The sequence below is a fragment of the Podarcis liolepis genome (genome assembly GCF_965112155.1).
Source record: "Podarcis liolepis genome assembly, chromosome: 5".
In the NCBI taxonomy this organism is placed as follows: Eukaryota; Metazoa; Chordata; class Lepidosauria; order Squamata; family Lacertidae; genus Podarcis; species Podarcis liolepis.
This window is the reverse complement of record NC_139556.1, coordinates 31,039,994-31,059,052: the sequence shown is the minus strand read 5'-3', so window position 1 is coordinate 31,059,052 and position 19,059 is coordinate 31,039,994. Positions and strand designations below refer to the sequence as shown.

The window sequence follows — 19,059 nt, the reverse complement described above, 5'->3', positions numbered from 1 at the left end:
ATTTACAGTATACCCAGTCCAACAACATGAAGTAGAAGAGGTCCAAAACTGCACGGGAGTTGTTAAGTTCCCTCTCCCGGCATGAATTCATGGCCTGAAGTTGAGCACTCCACCTGGCCTGCTCCGCTTCTCTTCTCTTGTCGTTTAAATGCTCCTGCTCTGTCACAGCAAGCTGCCCCCCCATCCTCTACAGGCTAGGAAAGGGGGGGTAGCCCTGGAGTCCCCTGCCTTGTCAGGTCCAGTTGGGGCGGTGGCGGTGGCGGTGGCAGCAGCTTAATGAAGCAGGTTCCACTGCATAGCCTCAACTCCCCTCCTCCACTCTGAGTCCTCAAACGCTCCCCACTCTTGGCTGAATCAGAGGGCATAAAGGGAACCATGAGAGGTACAGCATCTGTTTTGCACGCAGAACGCCTCAGGTTCAATCCCTGGGATCTCCAGCTGGGACTGGAATGTCCTGTTTCTGAAACATTGGAGAACTGTTGGTCAGGATAGACTATTCTGAGTTAGATGAACCAATAGCCTGACTGAAATGTATGGCAACCCATGTCGGAAGTCGAGATTTTAGCAAATAAAAGCTCAACAACTTTTGTGTCCAGGTTTTTCCCTTTTTGAAATATGGCAACCCTGTATAAGAGCCACTCAGAAGTTGAACCCCCTGTCTCCTGTGAATAAAATATTGGCAAGGGAGGGCCGCTTAGCTCCAACCATAAACCAGAGAAGGAAAAGCTGCAGGGAGCTTGTTTCTTCCCTCACTGCCAGAAGGAGCAGGGACTGGGAACCTTCTTCAACTCAAGGGACACATTCCCTTCTGGGCAATCTTCCCTAACCAAATCCACCATTTATGATGCTTTTGGTGCTTCATGTTGCTAAGAAGGAACAATCCTAATACTTCTTTATTTAAATGTTCTTTTCTTCTTTCTTTTTCAATGACAGTCTTCCCTTTTCAGGTCTGCTGTTTTCCAGTTTGTTCACTGACTACTATTTGAAGTCTCCAGGCCTGCATGTAGAGCTAATGAGATGCTTAACAGAAACTCTTGTTGCCTTCACCAATGATTTATTTCAGCCTTGATTTGAGCAGCCTTGCCATGCACAGGCTCACATATCTGGAATGGCAATTTAAGTGGAGGACAACTCAAAAGATCCAGAATTTCCAATGAGCATCTGAGGGGTGTCTAGAGCCTTCAGGAAAAAAGTGAATCGTGTGGTGTTGTTTTGTGAGCTCAAGAGTGTACAGTATTTTGCTAATTTAAAAGGTGAGCAAAATACCTGGCTTTGCCAACAGATGCTTGCAAAAGAAAACCTGGATGTTCCACAACGTTCAAAATCTGATAGAAGCAATTAACCTTTTGACTAACTCTCTCTAGTACAAATGTTTCAGGTATTGTGTTTTCAAAAAGACACAGCTTAAAAACACAATATTCATAGCTATCTTCAGAAGGGAGCAAGCACAGCTTTGCTTGATTGATCACTTAGGCTCAAAACATGAGAAGGATTCAGCTTGCTGGGAAGCTAAATTACTTTTCAACAATGTGGCGCGTTTCAACTCACTCATACAAACCCTTTCATAATTGTCTCCTTATGGATTTCTCCTCCCTCCCCAAGGGCAACTTCAATAGCCCTTGTCAGATGCTCCAAGATGCAGAAATGTACCGTAATTATTAGTTTTGCTATGCTTGACTTTACTTGAGGAGGCAGAAAATAACCTACGGTGCATTGATACCAAGAAACAGAATCTATAAGCTGTGTTGTTGGCATGCGCAACACTTTATCAGCCTGCTTGCAATGACAACCGAGTGTGAGTAGAAATGGGCAGGCCAAGTGCTATATGCTACACATAAGGCTGCATTATGGCTCCAAGTCATCTGCAAGGCCCCCTTTGCAAAGTCATATCGGGCAGCCTGATTCCTGAACCAATTGAGAGAGAGCATGTGAATTCAAGGCAATTTAGTCCAACAGAAGTCAATCCAAGTATTTCAGATTGATTTGTAGGTCAGGCTGTTACTCTTTCCTCAAGCGTCATTAGTGACTGCATTTGTGGTCTAAACTAAATCAATGTAACAAAGGCATCACACATTACACAAAAGCAGGGGGAGCAAACTGAATGACTTCTATTTATTTTCCAGGGAACATACAGAAAAGGAAAGTCATGCCTCTATTGTCCTGGTGCACTGCAGCTCATATACTTCTCCAGCAGGAGATTCACGCAAGCTCCTCTTTCACATAGTACACTAGTGACAAAGCAGAAACAGGCAGCAAGTCTCCCCTCTGTGCTGGTATAAAGCCACGCTGGATTCGATGCCATCACTCCAGTTCATGACCTTGCATGGTACAGGCTGAGCACAGGCTCACCCCATCCCAGCAAAATCAATGTGACATTAAAACAGTAAAACAAACAGCGGACAAAATATTTTGTACAACTGCTCAGCCAGGTCCTACCATCTCCACCCCAGAGAGAACCAGTAATTGGCTTGCAGTATGAATATATGAATTTATAAGCCAATCTACATATTTTTGGGAAGAGCTAGAGTTACTTCAGGTAGATCTGGCTGAAAAAATCATTTTCCAACCCACATCCAGGCATCAGTGGGACCTAGAACATTAACAAAAGTCAACCACCGAGACATCCTCGGAGACATTTTGCTGTGCAAATCTCCATGATATTAAATATCCTGCCCCTGGTGGTTGCATTCATAAAACCCACAGGAAATGGGATTGCATCATAGCCTAAACAGGCTGTAATGGAAGCATTAATTCATGTATTTCTGTTTAGAAACCAGGGGTATTAATTTAATTCACTGATTGTTTCTTAAAACAAAACCTCACAGGCGAGAATACATTTATCAGCAAGAGCTCATAAATAAAAGTGACTACTCATGGGGAATGCTTATTTTTCAATAATTGTTTAATAATTTAGCTCACTCCGCTTTTGTAATCATACAGCTCATAACTTATTTTGAGATCCACAGCATTGAAAATTCTTGCCTCTAGAATGGCTCAAAAGCATCCGCATGTGATAGAATAAAATGCTTTGGTACGTCGATCTAGCGACACACTGTCATCCAAGGGAAATCAGACTTTGATCCAGAGAATATATCGCTGTCATCATTCCTCCTTAGGATGTTTTAAAATGCAGTGAGGGAATATTTTAAAATGCAGTGACTACAAAATTATCCTGGCCTAATTGTGCCAAGTGGTAATTCTGCTCATAATTGGAAATGATAGAGTTTCTTTGTATGGGATGTAATCATCTGTATTACCAAGTGAGGATAAACTGGAGGATCTGATCCTGTGCAGTTCTGCAAAGCAGCACCCGCAACTCACCGGATTGATGCCTCCACTCAACAGCTGTTGTGCAAAGCTATTGATCCTGCAGGGCAGGGCATCAAGCAAAAAGGAGAGACATGGTGTTCAGCCTAAATTCTGCAGGGAAGATGCAACTGCCAATCTGGTAGGTCTCAGCCTTTTCCTGTGGTTTCCTGCCTGCCTTCCACAACTTCCTACTCGTTGACAGCCATGGATTGTTTTGGGCCAATCCAACCTGACTCACAGCAGTCTGTAGCTATGTGTACCTGACTTGCCTGAGGCCCCCTAACTCTCCCGTTTGGCTGGGCCCTCAGCCAAATCTGGTGCATGTCCCTATAAAAAACTGGACTGTATATTTAATCACACTGTAAATGCATTTCAAGAGGCTTAAGGTCCACTAACCTGTTTCATACAGAAACTTAGAAATGAGCATGATATTTCTCACAACGTGCCTAACCCAGTTTGAAATCTTTATAAAGTAGCATCCTCCCATATGTTTAGGCCCCTAATAGGTGTTGATTTCCCTGTTGAGTGATAGCCCTAAAAATCCTAATCTTGATGAAATCCCCTGCTGTGAATATTAAAATGCCAAAAAAATCTCCACGAACTCTGAAACCTTAATATAGAGAAACTTCTGAGCAGACTTGGTCCATATGATAGGAGCTGATGTCCCTGTTACACCCTTTCCCCATGAATCTGGAAACCAGCCAAGAGAGTCAGGCATGGATCCATCTGTTCAAACTGTTAACACTTTCAAGCAAATGCCAAGAATGATATCTAAGATGCTCAGCCAGGGCCAACGTTCATGGAAATAAAAAAGAATATTTCTCCAAAGTTTTAGCTCATAGCAGCCTAATTGGATAAATAAAAATGCTATAAAGCAAATGTTTTTGGCTTCTCTTTCTTCTTCTGTTTTTAACAAATGAACAATTTTTTTATTTAAAAAATATATGGAAAATATTTTCATGTTACAGACTCCAGTTCTATGGAACAGCACTGATTCCTCACTCCCAGAGATTCAAACTGTGCAGCTTCTCAACAAGAGAAAAGCAAACACTTTTATAGAATTTGCCTCAAGAGTGTAAATGATCCTGTAGGTACATTTGCAAATGCAGCTTAGTTGAAAATATAGTGACTGGAGTGATCTCCCACTTGCAAAACAAGATTAACAGTAGCCACTCAAGGAGGGGTGAGATGGATTGGGGCCACTGAGCTGGGACCGGGGGTTAGCTCTTCCCCACACCATTGTCCTTATTTATTTATTTTTAAAAACCTCACAAATTACTCTGCTTATGTAGAGAACTGAATTGTCTCCTCCTTTAAATTCCTGGGAGTTTACCTTAGTGAGGACCTCACTTGGAAAATCAACATAACTCAGGAGGTCAGAAAGGCCCAACAGAGACTCAATTTCCTCAGGGTCTTGCGAAAGAATAAAGTTAAACAACAACTGATGAACTAACTCCCTTTACCGGTCCAGAATAGAAAATGTCCTTTCATATTGTATCACAGTGTGGTATGCTGGCCTGACAGCCACAAACAGAAAGTCTCTACAGAGGGTGGTGAATACAGCACATGATATCATGGGCTGTCCCTTGAGTCCGCTAGATGACATCACAAGGGATCGTTGCCTTAGGAGAGCGAGAAAAATTCTCAGGGATGACTCATACCCCAGCCATCACCTCTTTAATCTTTTACCCTCGGGCAGGAGGGTATAATCAGCCGTACCAACAGGCTAAAAAATAGCTTCTATCTGTGGGCTGTTAGGCTGTTGAACGGAAAATAACATAGCGAAATTGACTTGCAAGGTGGTGTGTTGTTCGATAAGAGATTGAGTGTTTGCGGGGGGGAGGAGGCTTGTTTAATTTCACTGTACACAGGTTGTACAGTGACAATAAAGGTATTATTATTATGAATTGAAGACTGGACAGATGAGAAACAAAGAAACCAGCATTTCAAAGTCGCCTATACAAATAATCTTGGAGGGTGTGGAACTTTAGCAAGATCTTACAAGTAAAGAGTTCAGTGTTATTCCCCAGTGCATTTTTCAGTTTTCATTAGCTGAACGATTGGTTCCCATCCACGAATTGCATCTTTTCTGTTGTCCTCTACTCTCCAGTGTAAATCTGGTTCTGAGAGAAAAGAATCAAGATGTGCCTGGCAAGAAATTTTTTCTGGCTGGGTTGAAACCTGCACAGCTGCCTGCCTGGCATTCTGAGAACAGTACCTGCAAGTTTGCGATGTGACTTGAAATTGCTTTCTAACATTTCTGTATCAAACTGCACACACAGCAAACCAATGAGACTAGAGGAATACATTATCCTACATCTGTAGACTTTTTGCATCTAGGAAATTATCCTCTGCAGGAGTCCAAAGCACTATTGACTATGTAGGATAAGACAGACTGTTTACTTTGGAAAGAAAACAAAGCCATTTCCACAATTGTTTTTCACTTATAATGCTTAATGCAATATACATGAAGTGCCATGTACATATACTTACAGAAACCTACCCTCGTATTGGTACCACATAACTAATTTAAGAGATCTCAAGCTACATGAAGGATGCTTATGTGGATGCTATTTTATATACCTATCAAAGAGCTGTTCACCTCTCCCTCTCCCAAGCACACCTCCCTGGGCTCAAATGATACCACCTGCCAAGCTAAATGTATGCACACCATGAAAGGAGAATGCTGGATTCTTCAGCACAAGACAGTTCGGCATATAAAGTTTTACTTTAGACAGCAGCTGTTGCGTAGATTTCACTCTTTGCCAACATCTGGGAGTGTTTTTCTTTAACTCAGAGGAGTGGCAGACTCATTATCTCTGCAGCGACCAAATGTGACATGGACAGGAACCCTGTCACAACTGAGGATAGCTGGCTAAATAGCACATAATTGTGGGGAGATTTTACTTATAGGATCATGCATTAGGATGAAGAACCCAAGGAGTGGGAGAAGCAGGCACAGGGAAGCAAAAATATCTCAAGGCCCTCAGGAAGGAAGCTCTCAGATTTCACATCTCATTATTTTAAACTTGTGGCAAGACAGTGGCAAGCTGGTGTATGTGTCTACAAGTTTGTGTAGAACTTCTGAGGTAACTGGTTTGTGGTTCAAAAGAGGTAGTCTCCAGCCTCTTCAGACCCATCTTTAACTACCAACCTGCAACCTGCTTCTCACAGCCTGGTGGGGTCATTGAAGCCATCAGCCAATTTGTGGGAGGGCAGAGCGGCCAACAGAGCAGAGGATGAAGGAGGGCCGCCCTGCAATTCACTCAAGGACAATGAAAACCCAGGTAGAACTGCTAATCAGCTCCATTCAGCAAGGTGCGTCAGGGGGCATCAGACTCCTACCTTCTCCTGGGAATATGGTACTGCCAGTGAGGTAGGTCTTGGCCTTTCTGGAGGTTTTCCCATGTGATGCCTGCCTCTCCTTCCAGTCTGATGCCCCACTCACTGACAGTCCTAGTTCACTCTAGTCCACGGAACCTGGCCTGTATCAATGTATGGCTGTCTCAACATGCCTTGAGCAAAACCTAGATCCCTCTGAACAGGCTCAATTAGGCTTGTCCCTCAGCTGAATCCAGTGCACAGCCCTACAAAAAAACCTAATTGTCGCTTGGTTTTCCCAGCCCCCCTTAAAAAAAGTGACCCACAGATTTAAGTTGTGCTGTGAAGGAGTACCTAAAGCACACACCGCACTCCATGACTTCAGAGCAATTAGTATTTTAATGAAAACTCATGCCATAATCTTCTGTTAAATGCTAAGGAGGTGTTACTTAAAGGTGTGAAATTTTCCCTGTGTGTAAAATTGTTATATATCCAGGGGAAAATGGGACTAATAACAGAAAATCGCAATTGACTGACATGAAAGCCAAGTGTCAATTTGGGTAAATTGATTCATAGCTAATTTTAACACACTAATTAAATAAAAGCTGCAAAGCCCCAGAAGATTTATGGACTGCAAACACTTTAACTGGTCTCTTGATTATTCAGGGGCGGGGCGGAGGAATAGTTTTGAATGCTGAAGAATGGTGGATGCTCTGACAAATGGGCTCTATATTGCAAAAACCATCAAATTTCTCTCTAGGGACCAAATGTATCTCAAGATGGAAGAATACCATCTGCTTATAACATTCCCAATTACACTGGTTGGTAGTAGTAATGGACACACCCTTCTCTGCTCAGTTCAGATTCAGCTCTGTGCTCTCAAACTTTTTTTTAGTGTACACTTGGAAAACAACTTGTCTGTTTCAGAGAGTTTTCTCTAACTTAGAAACATGTTGCGATATGGATGTTGCTGTGTATGCACACCTAGGACATGGCTAGAAGTTACTGGGAGATTCAACCAACTGTGCCTGCTGCCAAAATTAACACATTTGGGAATGACAGTCTCTTTGTAAACCACTGAGGTTTTTATTTAAACATTCAAACAATGTATAAATTTCATGAAATAAATAAATAAAACATTATCACCGTGTGGATGTGACCCTAGTCTAGATAAGGTTTTAGCTTGTTCATCCTCATCCACCCCTAAATTGCCACTAGACCTCATTTTGGGTTTAGTGCATTTACATGCTCTGAGCAAATGTTATTTTGACTTACATTAAAATCTATTCTGATTTATACCAATTCACCTTGTGTTTCTAGATAGATAAATAGATAGATAGATAGATAGATAGATAGATAGATTCTCTTTTACCACATCTATGTCAGGATTCATTGGAATGACTAATCTCCCCATTAGTGAAATCTTCTACTCATTTCTGTCAATGTTGAATCCTTGAGTATCTTCCTTATTCCTAATTGCCATGGTGAAAGGAAAGTGTGTTAATCATGCAAGCTCTATGTCTTGCAATGATGGCACTTTTAAGAGGGGGAGGGGGAAACCCTAAAGCAATTCTTGACACTCTTCTGAAGACGTTTGCCCACAGGTAAGTTTCTAATTCTATATAATTAAATCCTTGCTCAACCCAGTGCTTCCAATGGTTTCCTGCCCCTCTCATTTAATCAAGGCCTAAAGATTAATACTGGCTCTCAGAAATCGGATGCATTGATTAAAGAGGAGTTAAAGCACTCACACAAAATCAGTTGCTTTTGGAGTAGCTACAGAAGGACCTGCTCTTTAACAGTTATGGCTTCCGTGAAATAATCATGGGAACTGAAGTTTATTAAGGGTGCTGAGATTTGTTAGGATATCCTATTCCCCTGTGGCATTTGTCCTCCTATGTGTGTGACATCATACTGGGTTCATAGGGAAAGGGTTAACTAATTGTAAAATGACTAATCAATGGGAACCCAGAGGGCAAAGTTAACTGTGTATAAGGTTTAAGCACAGAGGTTTTTTTAATGAGTTAGAGTTAGAGTTGTTGAGAAGACAGTCTGAATTTAGAAGAGACAGAGAAGTTAAGTCTGTGGGTTGGGCTAGTCTGGTGTGAGAGAGTGAGAGAATTTGTCAAACAGTTGAGATAATCAGTCAGAAGGACCCAGTGTTTTAACAGAGAGTAAATGGTTGGTGGCAGCGGGGAAGCGAGCACAGTGGTGGGACAGGGATCAATAGACCTTTAGACGTCTGGGGACCCTGTGTGATCGCCACATCCCCTCTCAGGGCTACAATTTCCAGAGTTGTTTTACAATCATCACCTCTTCCTAGGGAACTCAAACTGCTTGAAATATATACGGTAGATGTGGCATTTCTGTAAACACTGTAGGCCAGGAAAGGTGTCATTCTGGAAGGCAATGTCCTGCTACTCCTAAATGAGGTCACATGCCCACTAAAGTGCTCAGCATGTAGCTTGGGAGTGTTTCTGCAGTTAGCACTATCTATGGAGGTAAAGCTTGGCACTAGTAGCTAGAAGCCCTTTCCCCACCACCACCCCAGTTTCGGCTGGTTCGCTAGATGCAACCTTATCTAGAGAAGACTGGCTGCCTATTTGTTTCCGGACCCAATTTAAGGTGATGGTATCATACCAGTCAACTGTCCCACTTTAAGCAGGACACCCCGGTTTGTGGAGCAGAAACGCGCGAGACTGAGACCTTGCAAAAGATCACGGAGCCTGAAAACACAAGTTATTGGGTAAAGCATGCAAGATTGCAGCCTCACATGACATCATGGAGCCTGAGAACACATGGAGCCGGGAAGACGCACCGTTTCTGGTGTCAGTGCTTTGGAGGGTATGTGGTACGGACTTTTAAAGTCATAAATGGTTTGGGATCAGGGTATCTGAAGGGCCACTCCCACCTATATGGAACTGCTTGAGTCATTATATAGGCAATAGAGACCATGCTCTTTGACCTGCTGATGAGTACAATAAGCAGGGTATTTTTCTGTGATGGCCCTGCACTTCTGGAATACCCTCCCCATGAAGATACTTCTGGCCCCTTCTTTATTAGCTTTTAGGAGATGCTGAAACAATGTTCTGATTATGGTTTGAATTTGGAAAATCTGATGAAGCTCTGTTTTAGCAAATATTTATCTGCTCCTCCTGCTGTGTCTAATGTTATGTTTGACACATATATTTTGTGCTGGATTTCTGTTGCACTGTTCCTGGTTTTTTGTGGGGGGGGGGTTATATAAGCTGCCTTGGGAGGGTATGTAAGGCAAAAAATGTGGTTTAAAATAAGCAAACCTATAATGAAATAAATAAATAAATATATGTCATGATTAACATAATAATGATAACAATATATATCATGATTCTTTGAAGTCACTTGTATCCTTTTGAGAAGAGAACCAGCAGAGAAGGGTGAGCAACCCATCCTAAACAGAAGTCACTTCATCTCCCTTAATGCTCTTGCTCTCAAAATAGTATCACCATTTCCACTGCTTTGAAAAATGCATGCAGTACCATATCAAATAACTGGAACTCCAACTGTTTGCAGCCTCCTGCTCCACTTCACATTTAGGGAAGTTTTTGACCTACTGTCACTGTATATTTCTTACGACTTGGCAGATTTGCTGAAATGGTCTCACAGTTTAACAGACAACTAATTTTACATGGTGTTTCTCGTACCCACAAGAAAGTTGAAATGTGACAACTTGAAAGAAGCAATTGGGAAGGCGAATACCAGGCGCTGAAAACTGTGACTGAAGGCCCCCATTTTCTGGGGTGCCACAGAGTCCCCTAAAGTCATAGGAGCCTCAAACAGGTTTGTCCAAAATTTCCATGGATCTGGTGATCCCTTTGGCAGAGACTGGAGCCAATTCAGAGTGGTTACACAGCATGAAGCACAGGCTTGCTGCCAATGAAGCAAAAGCCATGGAAGGAATGTGACCAGACAATTTTGTGACCTACTTTTCTCCCATACAAGTGAATGGAAGTGGGTGCACTGTGTGTCTTACACAGATGCACACTGAACACTCCTGGGGATTCTGGCAATGCATGAGTCCTCTCTCTGCCACTACTCTGCCTGCCATAATTGCAAGCATTTTGCTAGTTGTTCTGTAAATGCTTCTCCAGAATACAAAAGCTTGGCAGAATTAAGACATTCTTTTTAACAGGCGCAGTGCACCTGGCATGGTAGGACAGTCGCTGTGGCCCACCACAACCAATGCTAGCCTTCTAGTATTTTTAAATGGCCCAGCACTCTCAAGAGAAGCACTGGGCTAGACAGCTGCTGCTACAAGCATCTTCCTTATCTCCAGTGCCTCTAACATGCACATTGGGATGTGCCCAGATACATTACAGGTAAGGAGATGATGATAGTGGCAGCAGCATTCTCACTCAGTGAGTTAGTAGTAGACAGATGGAGCTGTGCGGTTTCAAAGCCGCCACCCCTTCTCACTTCTGCCCGCCACCAACACCCATCTATATTTGCCCCCTGGCAAGTTTTTTTTTGGGGGGGGAAGGCATCAAGCAGTCACTAGGGTGTCAGCTCTGCAAGTTAAAGTCCAACATGTTTGGTATTACTAGAGCAGCGACTCACTGGTTTTCCTGTGCATCTTATCTGCATTAAGATGACATCAATACTTACTGGATCCTGAACTAACTTTTCTGCTCACCTATGAAATTGGATGGCTTGTGTGAAATCATTCACATTAAAACTTCTGCTCCATTGTGAAGCTCAGCCTGTATGAAAGTTTCTGTGGCCTATTACAGCAACCTGTAGGTGTTAATATGCAAGATGTATTTCTTCACCTTAGTTAACAAAGTAGTGAAGTATATCCTTGATCACCTCTATCCCTGTTCAGTGTTGAAATGGAGCCCCAAGATTTAAATAAACCCCTTTCATTGTGACTTCATTGTGATATCCAATCTCACTCTCTGCTTAGGACATAACAGAACTAAAGAAAGCTGCCTAAGAGGCACTCTGTACAACTTAATGACTGTTCCAATGTGCATGAAGCAGCCTTGCCCCCTGAGTTCTCATGCACTATGCTCATCCCCTCAACCCCCAAGCTGCTGGCTCAGTCTCTGAAGCAGGGTTGCACAGGTACAATCATCCCCACAATTAGGAATTCTATCATTCAGGATTCCTGGTTACAGGGAAGAAAGTGCTTACAATTCTCCTTCAGTGCAGGACAGTCTCTGGCGGGGATGGAAACATTGGGGCATCCAGCCTGCTGTCCTCTCTTCATCTTTTCACAACCAACGTCTAAAGAGGACTTATTAATTCTTACAATCTGAAATCTTTACTTCTGTTAATATAGACTATGTCTTACCTAATTTTTTTCCCCACCTGCTTTCCTTTAAATTCCCCAGACATTTTTGCTCGATGTGGAGTCCCAAAGTCTGATTAAGAATCTTTGTCTAGGAACAATTCCATTCCCATGAAACTTTTGAACTGAAAAGCAATTCTAGACAAAATGCTCAGTCACCACATCTCCTTTTCCTCACATTTTCCAAGAGGGAAACATTCCAAGAGGTGATAACATTAGCCACAAGCTACAGACACCTGTCTCTCCATCTGATTACAGCCAATATAAGATTAGTCCTTTAAAACTGCAATCTTATACTCACTTAGCTGGGATAAGCCAGTGGGACTTACTTCTGACTAGATATGTGTAGGACTGCATTGAAAAGCACTTAGTACAGTATTGACCCACTTCCCAATTTACCTTTACACTTTCATGGTAAAGCACTCTCAGTCCTCTTGACCATCAGCATCACACCTGGGAAGAGAGGAGATGGGTGGAGATTAGATTCCTGTGATTCTGGAATTCTAGCAAAGCTTAGGATTGCACTGGGCCATTGTGGAAATCAGAAATGAAAGACGGTTTATTTGGACATCTGCAACATGTCTCTTCATAACGGATTCTAACCAAACGGAACACTGGTATGGATCTTAAGATAAATTAATCTCTGAAAGTTCATGAAATAAAAGTTTTCCATCTCCTTCTCCCCCGACAACCTGAACCCCCTGAAAAGCCCTTCCAGTGGGTCATGGGGCACACTTGTTGGGTGGGTTGTAGGGAACTGCTGATGGGGAACGAAGGGGAGAGAAAGTGAGGTGAACTTTTCCTTCCACAAACTTCCTTATATGGTAACTTATCTTAGGATCCCTCTGATTTTTTTTCTTTCTTTAAGAATCACATTAAACTAAAACACTGGGGTACAATTTAGCCATAATCACATTTAAGCTTACATTCTAAACTTTTTAATTTCAGAGCCAGCAGGTGAACAACTGTTCTTTTCAAGCTTGTGAAGTGTGCTGCTTCTTACACAGTAATATATGATTTTAAAATTGGCTTCAAAGTAGGCAAGTAACTCTCTAGGCAGGATTTATAGAGCTTCTTTCATGGTCGGACAATTGTTATCAGTAGGTAATTCTTCCAGATTTATGTCTATTTTGTGTTTTTTCAGAATCTATTAAGAATTCCTGGGGCTTCAAGGCGGATGCAATTTGTGACAATTGGGATTACAGTCATTACACGGGAGACAGAATTGGGCACCTCTGTGTCTTCATATGACTTCCATGCGCTGTAAGATGAGTGCATCTCTTCTCAGACAATGACGTACACTCATTTGCCACAGGTAGGAAATGTGTGTGTCTCCAGAGTCTTTTTGAGGAGTCTGTGGGCTCTTGCTTAAATTCTAATGAGTGTTTTTCTTAAAAAATAAACTTTTAAACCCTCTTGATTTAGCGATGGGGGGGGATGTCATGTGCCCCCTAACTCCTGAAAGGGCTGTACTTGCTACCCTTGCAATGAAGGGAAAGTGATAAAAGCAGGGCTTTTTTCCAGCCAGAATTCACTGGAATTCAGTTCTGGCGCCTCTCAGGTAGGCATCATTGCCATTATAAAAGAACAAGAAAGGTGTTCATGATGAGTTCCGGCACCTCTTTCTTGAAAAATAACACTGGATAAAAGAATGATCTATAGATGGATGAGGAGTTTCTAATGTCTCATGTGTAATAAGGAGTTAATTGTTATATTACTGTGGTAATTTATGTGCAATGCTCTAGATCAGTGCTAAATGTTATGGTAAGAAATCTAGCGCAAAATTCAAACAGCACCAGTGTTTTCCTGGTCCACAAGGTAATTTTGCCCCCACCCCACTTTAAAGCAATCACTTAGATTCTGACCTCAGCAATTACAAGTTCAAGGAAAATTCATATTTCTAATTGACTGCAAAAAATTCCAGATGATAGGCTTTTGGTCTTCTAATAATGTTTTGAAGAGTGCTCCTTTTGTGATTTTACAAGTGCTTCTTAACCCTCTCTCAAAACTGACACATTGCCTTTTTAGATGAATGCTTTCTCAAATAAAGAAATATTACTGGTTTAAATAGCTAAGGGTTTGCAAAGGGAACTGCACAGAGGGAGTGTGTCCTGGATGGCTCTGCTAGAGCTCTGTGCAGTTTTCAGTTCCACTCATCACAAAACCCTTCTGGATCATTGGGCTTGGATGGAAGGGCAGTTCCTGAAGGTGCGTCCTATTACGCCCCATGGCCATTGGCTTTTGATGGGCCTCAGGGCTCCATCTTGTTCTGAATGAAACTACTAGATGAGGTCATTGAGGAACTGTGGCTCTGATTTAATATGCAGATGGCAACCAACTCTATGCCTTTCCATCACAACTGAAGGAAAGTGTTCAAGTTCTAAATAAGTTTCTGGTGTCTGTCAATAAAGCAATGGATGAGTTGGAACCATGTGATACTTTATCCAGACAAGGCAGAGTTGATTCTGGTCAGTAGAAAGGCAAACCAGGGAACAGAACTTTGACTTGTCTTGAATATGGGAATGTATTACCATGGAAGACACCTGGACTCAGCCCTGGGGTGGATCTAGACACAGGTTAAAAACACTATAAATATCGTTACAACAAAGGGGGGGGGAGCCTATGTAAAAATCCATATAAATTCTTTTTTTGCTCCCTGGTGCCTTCTGGTGTTGCATGTTTATAACACATTCAAAACATATTATTGCGACGGATGAAGCTGAGTCCCTGGATGATGATTCCAGGAATGCTTTTGTGCAGCTGAAGCTAGTGTGATGTGTTTTGGCCTGCCTGGTTTACAAATTTGGTTTGCTTGTTCAGAAGGCAGAAGATCATAGGCTATTGTCTCTTGAAATGTATAAAGCCCTGCAATTATAATATTGATGGTTCCAGGTCCCTTTTAAAAGACCGGGATCAGTTTCCGTCAGAGAAGAGAGAAGGAAAACCTATGCTGCATTGCAAATGCAGGGGTTGAAGAGATATGCGTGAGATGCACACACAGCAAGCATTACTCCAAGGAACTTTGCCTCTCTCTGTGCCCCAATGCATTTGCCTTGCAGCAGGAGTTCCCAAAGGTGAAACAAACACTGTAGTGGTTATGAATCTAATTCCTTCTAGGTATATTTCCCATACTAGGACCTGGCTTGATCTCAACACGCTGACAAAACTTAGCCCTGGACTTGACTGTCATTTCTATGGTAATACATTGGCCAAAGCTTGAAGCTTTACATTTCCCAGATGACATTTTCATATTGCTCTTACAACCCAAAATACGATCGAGAAAGTCTGTCTAGTGATAGTTGTCTTTGTACATTTGTAATGCATAGCACTAAGCATGGCCTTCAGATTGAATACCTAAATGCAATGACATCTCCTTAATATTCCAGATGTCAGAGGGGACGAAATATATAAATGGCCCAAGTTATGCTTGCCAAGTGCCCTACTGTTTGTGGGCTTGTTGTTTATTTATGTATGTTTGTATGCGGCTCAGGGGTCAGGGACCTCAGCCCTTCTTCCACAGACACATTTAAAAGGCCACAGAAAGTTAATCAGACAAATGCCTGATATAATTGCTGCTAAGAGTCTTGAGAAGGGACATGGGTGGCGCTGTGGGTTAAACCACAGAGCCTAGGACTTGCCGATCAGAAGGTTGGCGGTTCGAATCCCTGCGACAGGGTGAGGTCCTGTTGTTCGGTCCCTGCTCCTGCCAACCTAGCAGTTCAAAAGCACGTCAAAGTGCAAGTAGATAAACAGGCACTGCTCCGGCGGGAAGGTAAACGGCATTTCCGTGCGCTGCTCTGGTTCGCCAGAAGCGGCTTAGTCATGCTGGCCACATGACCCGGAAGCTGTACGCCGGTTCCCTCGGCCAATAAAGCGAGATGAACGCCACAACCCCAGAGTCAGCCACGACTGGAACAAATGGTCAGGGGTCCCTTTACCTTTACCTTTAAGAGTCTTGAGGCTACCTTCCATTATCAACCAGAACCACCTTAAGATCTCTCTCTCTCTTTCTCAAGTCAAAGTCAAAACCATCCCTTTCTTAAGCCAATTCAGATTTGTTTTCCTATCCTTACCACACCACCTAACTCCCAGCTGTTGCTGGTATACTATGGTGCAGAGGCAGGGAACCGGTGGCCCTACAGATGTTGTTGGACTACAGCTCCCATCAAACCCCACCATCATTGCCAGTTATGAGGGAAGCTGGGAGTTGCAAGCTTACAATGCATGAAGGGAATGAGCTTCCCGCTCTCTGCTATAGTGGCAATGATAGAGCTATGAATTAGAAGTCCCTGGTTTGAGTTTTACCTTTATCATATATGGAACTCATCAGGCAAGGCACTCTTTCCCAGTTTCAGCACCCGCTCCAATTTGCAATATGGGAATAGTAGTAAACACTAATGCTACTGCTGCTATTCATAAGATGTTCTCCTTCCCCTCTCCGTAGATGCTTCTCACATTTTTCACACTAGAAATATCAACTCTGCTAGCAATTTCCTTTGCAATATACTAGTAAACAGCTTCTGCCTTCAGCCAGTCATACGAGTACGTGCAATGTCAGCTCAAATGTAAGAGTCTTCCAGGAACCATATTTATCAGTATCTCAATGCGTGTGCCTTGCTTCAAGTGAAAAATTCATGTGTGTGTGCGTGTGTGTGTAGGAAAAATTACCTTATTTGCCATGCTGATTTAAAACAAGATAGATTTCTGCAAGACTGCCTCAGCGCATGTAATTAGAAATACTCTGGAAGTGGGAAGTGGAGGAAACCTTGGCTTGTGGAAATCAAATTTTGAACATTTCTTCAGAGCGCTCTAATTACAATCCCTCACATTCCGTTTATTTTCCTAACAGCACACAAGGCTGCCTTAGTCTTCCCCGCCTCAAGACCGTTCTATGATCTTACACTCTGCGGTGCTCTCCTCAGGCAACAGAGGGAAGCAGACGATAGTTAAGGCAGCACAGATGAGTCTAAAGCAAATTGCGACTTTGCTAGATGAATGTACTCTGCGTGTGCCCCAGGCGTCTGGTGTTGACATTTACCTTCTGCTCCCCATTATAGACAATGAAAAGACTGTTCATGAAGAGCTTGGGGAAAATTGTCACTCATCCAATAACTTTTAAATAGACATGCAAACAACCCTGGTTTTCATGTTGTGCGAGTAAATGTTTTTTTCCTGAGTGACCAGGACATCTGTTAGTAGCAGAGAATACGATACTAGCTTTGATTTTTCAAATTTCTATGCTTTGTGATTGCCGATAATGGCCACATTGGAGAGACATTAGGTGTGCCGAAGTCCCATCTAAATCAGTGAGACTCTGGGCCTGCTCACACATACACTTTCTTCCCATAGCAACTGTAGCAGCAAGTGGTCGGTTTCAGTTGTTGCAAAGCAAACCACAAACAGAACTTTCATAACATCGGATGCCAACACAAACTGGTCTGCATGATCTGCGCACACTCGTGTAGTCACAACCAATATATTAGGCAAAAGGGCAGCACTGTGTTTGGGGGAGACATTTGAATCCATTCGCATTTGAAGTCGAATCTATCATATGTGCTGCTCCACCTTGTTTTACCCTAATTCACACAGAAAATATAAGCAAGGCTACTGCACACGCCTCCAGGTGACTGTGGCAGCTGGCAAAGCCAACAACAGCTCCAACTTTATGTTATTATGTTTGCCTTGCAGTTTACGAAGCAGGGTACTTTCACAAAGCAACTTACAAAATAAAAATAGGAAATACATCACAGCCAAAAGAAAACGGAAGCAAGCCTGGTGGAACATTAAAATCAGGCTACAATAGCAATTTGTTTTAGCATAATAAACCATAACCCATGTTTTAAAAGCTGGCTGGAACAGGCCAGTCTAAATGTGGGAAAAAACATGGAAGATCTCTACTGACAAGGAGTTCCCTTACGGAACAGAAACCTTCCCCAACATTGTGCCCTCCAGATGTTTTGTACTTCGATTTCCATCATCCCTGATGGTTGGCCAAGCTGGTGGGGGTTGATGGGAGTTGGAGCCCGCAAATCTGCAGGGCACCATGTTAAGGGCTATAACTCCATGACAGAGTCCCGGGTTCAATCTCCCCCAAGAAAATCTGTGGTTTAACAAATGGCATTTGGGTTTTCTGCGGATTACCATTTGTTCCAATTTAGCACCAAAGAGTGGGTTTTCCAGGGAAAAGTGATGGGGGCAAAGACAAAAGCACTCTGATCCATGCCTATAAAGTGGGGGACAAGCAGAGAACTGAACTTAAAAATGGATAAATGAGAAACCAAAATTGACAGATTCGCCCATCTCTAGTCACAGTATCTACTTTTGCTGTAACGAATCCTGAGCCAGAAGGACAAACAGACTGACTTGGTATACAGTAGCTTTCCACATTGCATAAACTTGGTCCTGGCATTGAAAAGGCCACCTCTCTTTATTGGCCTCATGAATAAATAGGACAGCTTGCAGGGACTCTGTTCCTGACCTTGAAGGTTGAACAGGGTCATAGAAGAGTAGGAACTTTCTCTTACCCATATGTTCACTTGCTCACCCATTGTGCCATCCTTCATGCTTTCATGAACTCAGAACTATTTCCTCTAAACCAACTTGTTAAATGCGTGAGAAAATTGACAGGTGTGTGTAAACCCATGCAGACTATGCATAGGAACAGAAAACACTTCTGTGGTTTAGAGAAGTTTAAGCCCAAGATCAAAGTGTTCTGTATTCTATCTCCCCACCCTGTTTCTAATTTCTCTTCACATGGCTCTGGAAATTGGACTCCTGCTAAGATAAATACTTCATTACAGCACTGCAGATGAGTGGAGCGTCCCCTAGCCAGTAACCAGCTCAATCAACTGACTTTCTATTAGTTTATTTTTAATCAATTGTCATTAGGAAAACAAAATTAGAAAGCACAAGGCAGCAAATCAAATGCAATACAATTTTCTTTAGGGACCTGATCAGTTGAAACTCCACTGTAAATCATCTTACACTTGAAAGATTACACACTATGTCTTACCCAGATGAACAGTATGCTTCTTTATTAAAACACAACTTTCTCTTTCTAATTCTTTTGTCTGGAGGGGGGGGTTATTAGGTGGGCTTGA

General features: G+C 42.5%; 1 protein-coding gene and 1 long non-coding RNA gene across 14 annotated transcripts in view; one reads left to right on the top strand and one right to left on the bottom strand.

Moving 5' to 3' along the window:
• The window catches only part of LOC310706620 (uncharacterized protein), a 447,399-nt gene that overhangs the window by 293,900 nt on the left and 134,440 nt on the right, over positions 1-19,059 (bottom strand). For all 13 annotated transcript variants that reach the window (XR_014525946.1, XR_014525947.1, XR_014525948.1 and 10 more), the window contains one exon: positions 12,359-12,412. The gene's annotated coding sequence lies outside the window, so the exon portion shown is untranslated. The remainder of the gene's footprint in view (positions 1-12,358; positions 12,413-19,059) is intronic.
• On the top strand, positions 4,670-9,539 carry LOC310706766. The gene is made up of 3 exons (XR_014526160.1): positions 4,670-5,108; positions 6,484-6,685; positions 9,296-9,539. It is a non-coding gene; the product is annotated as an uncharacterized lncRNA (long non-coding RNA).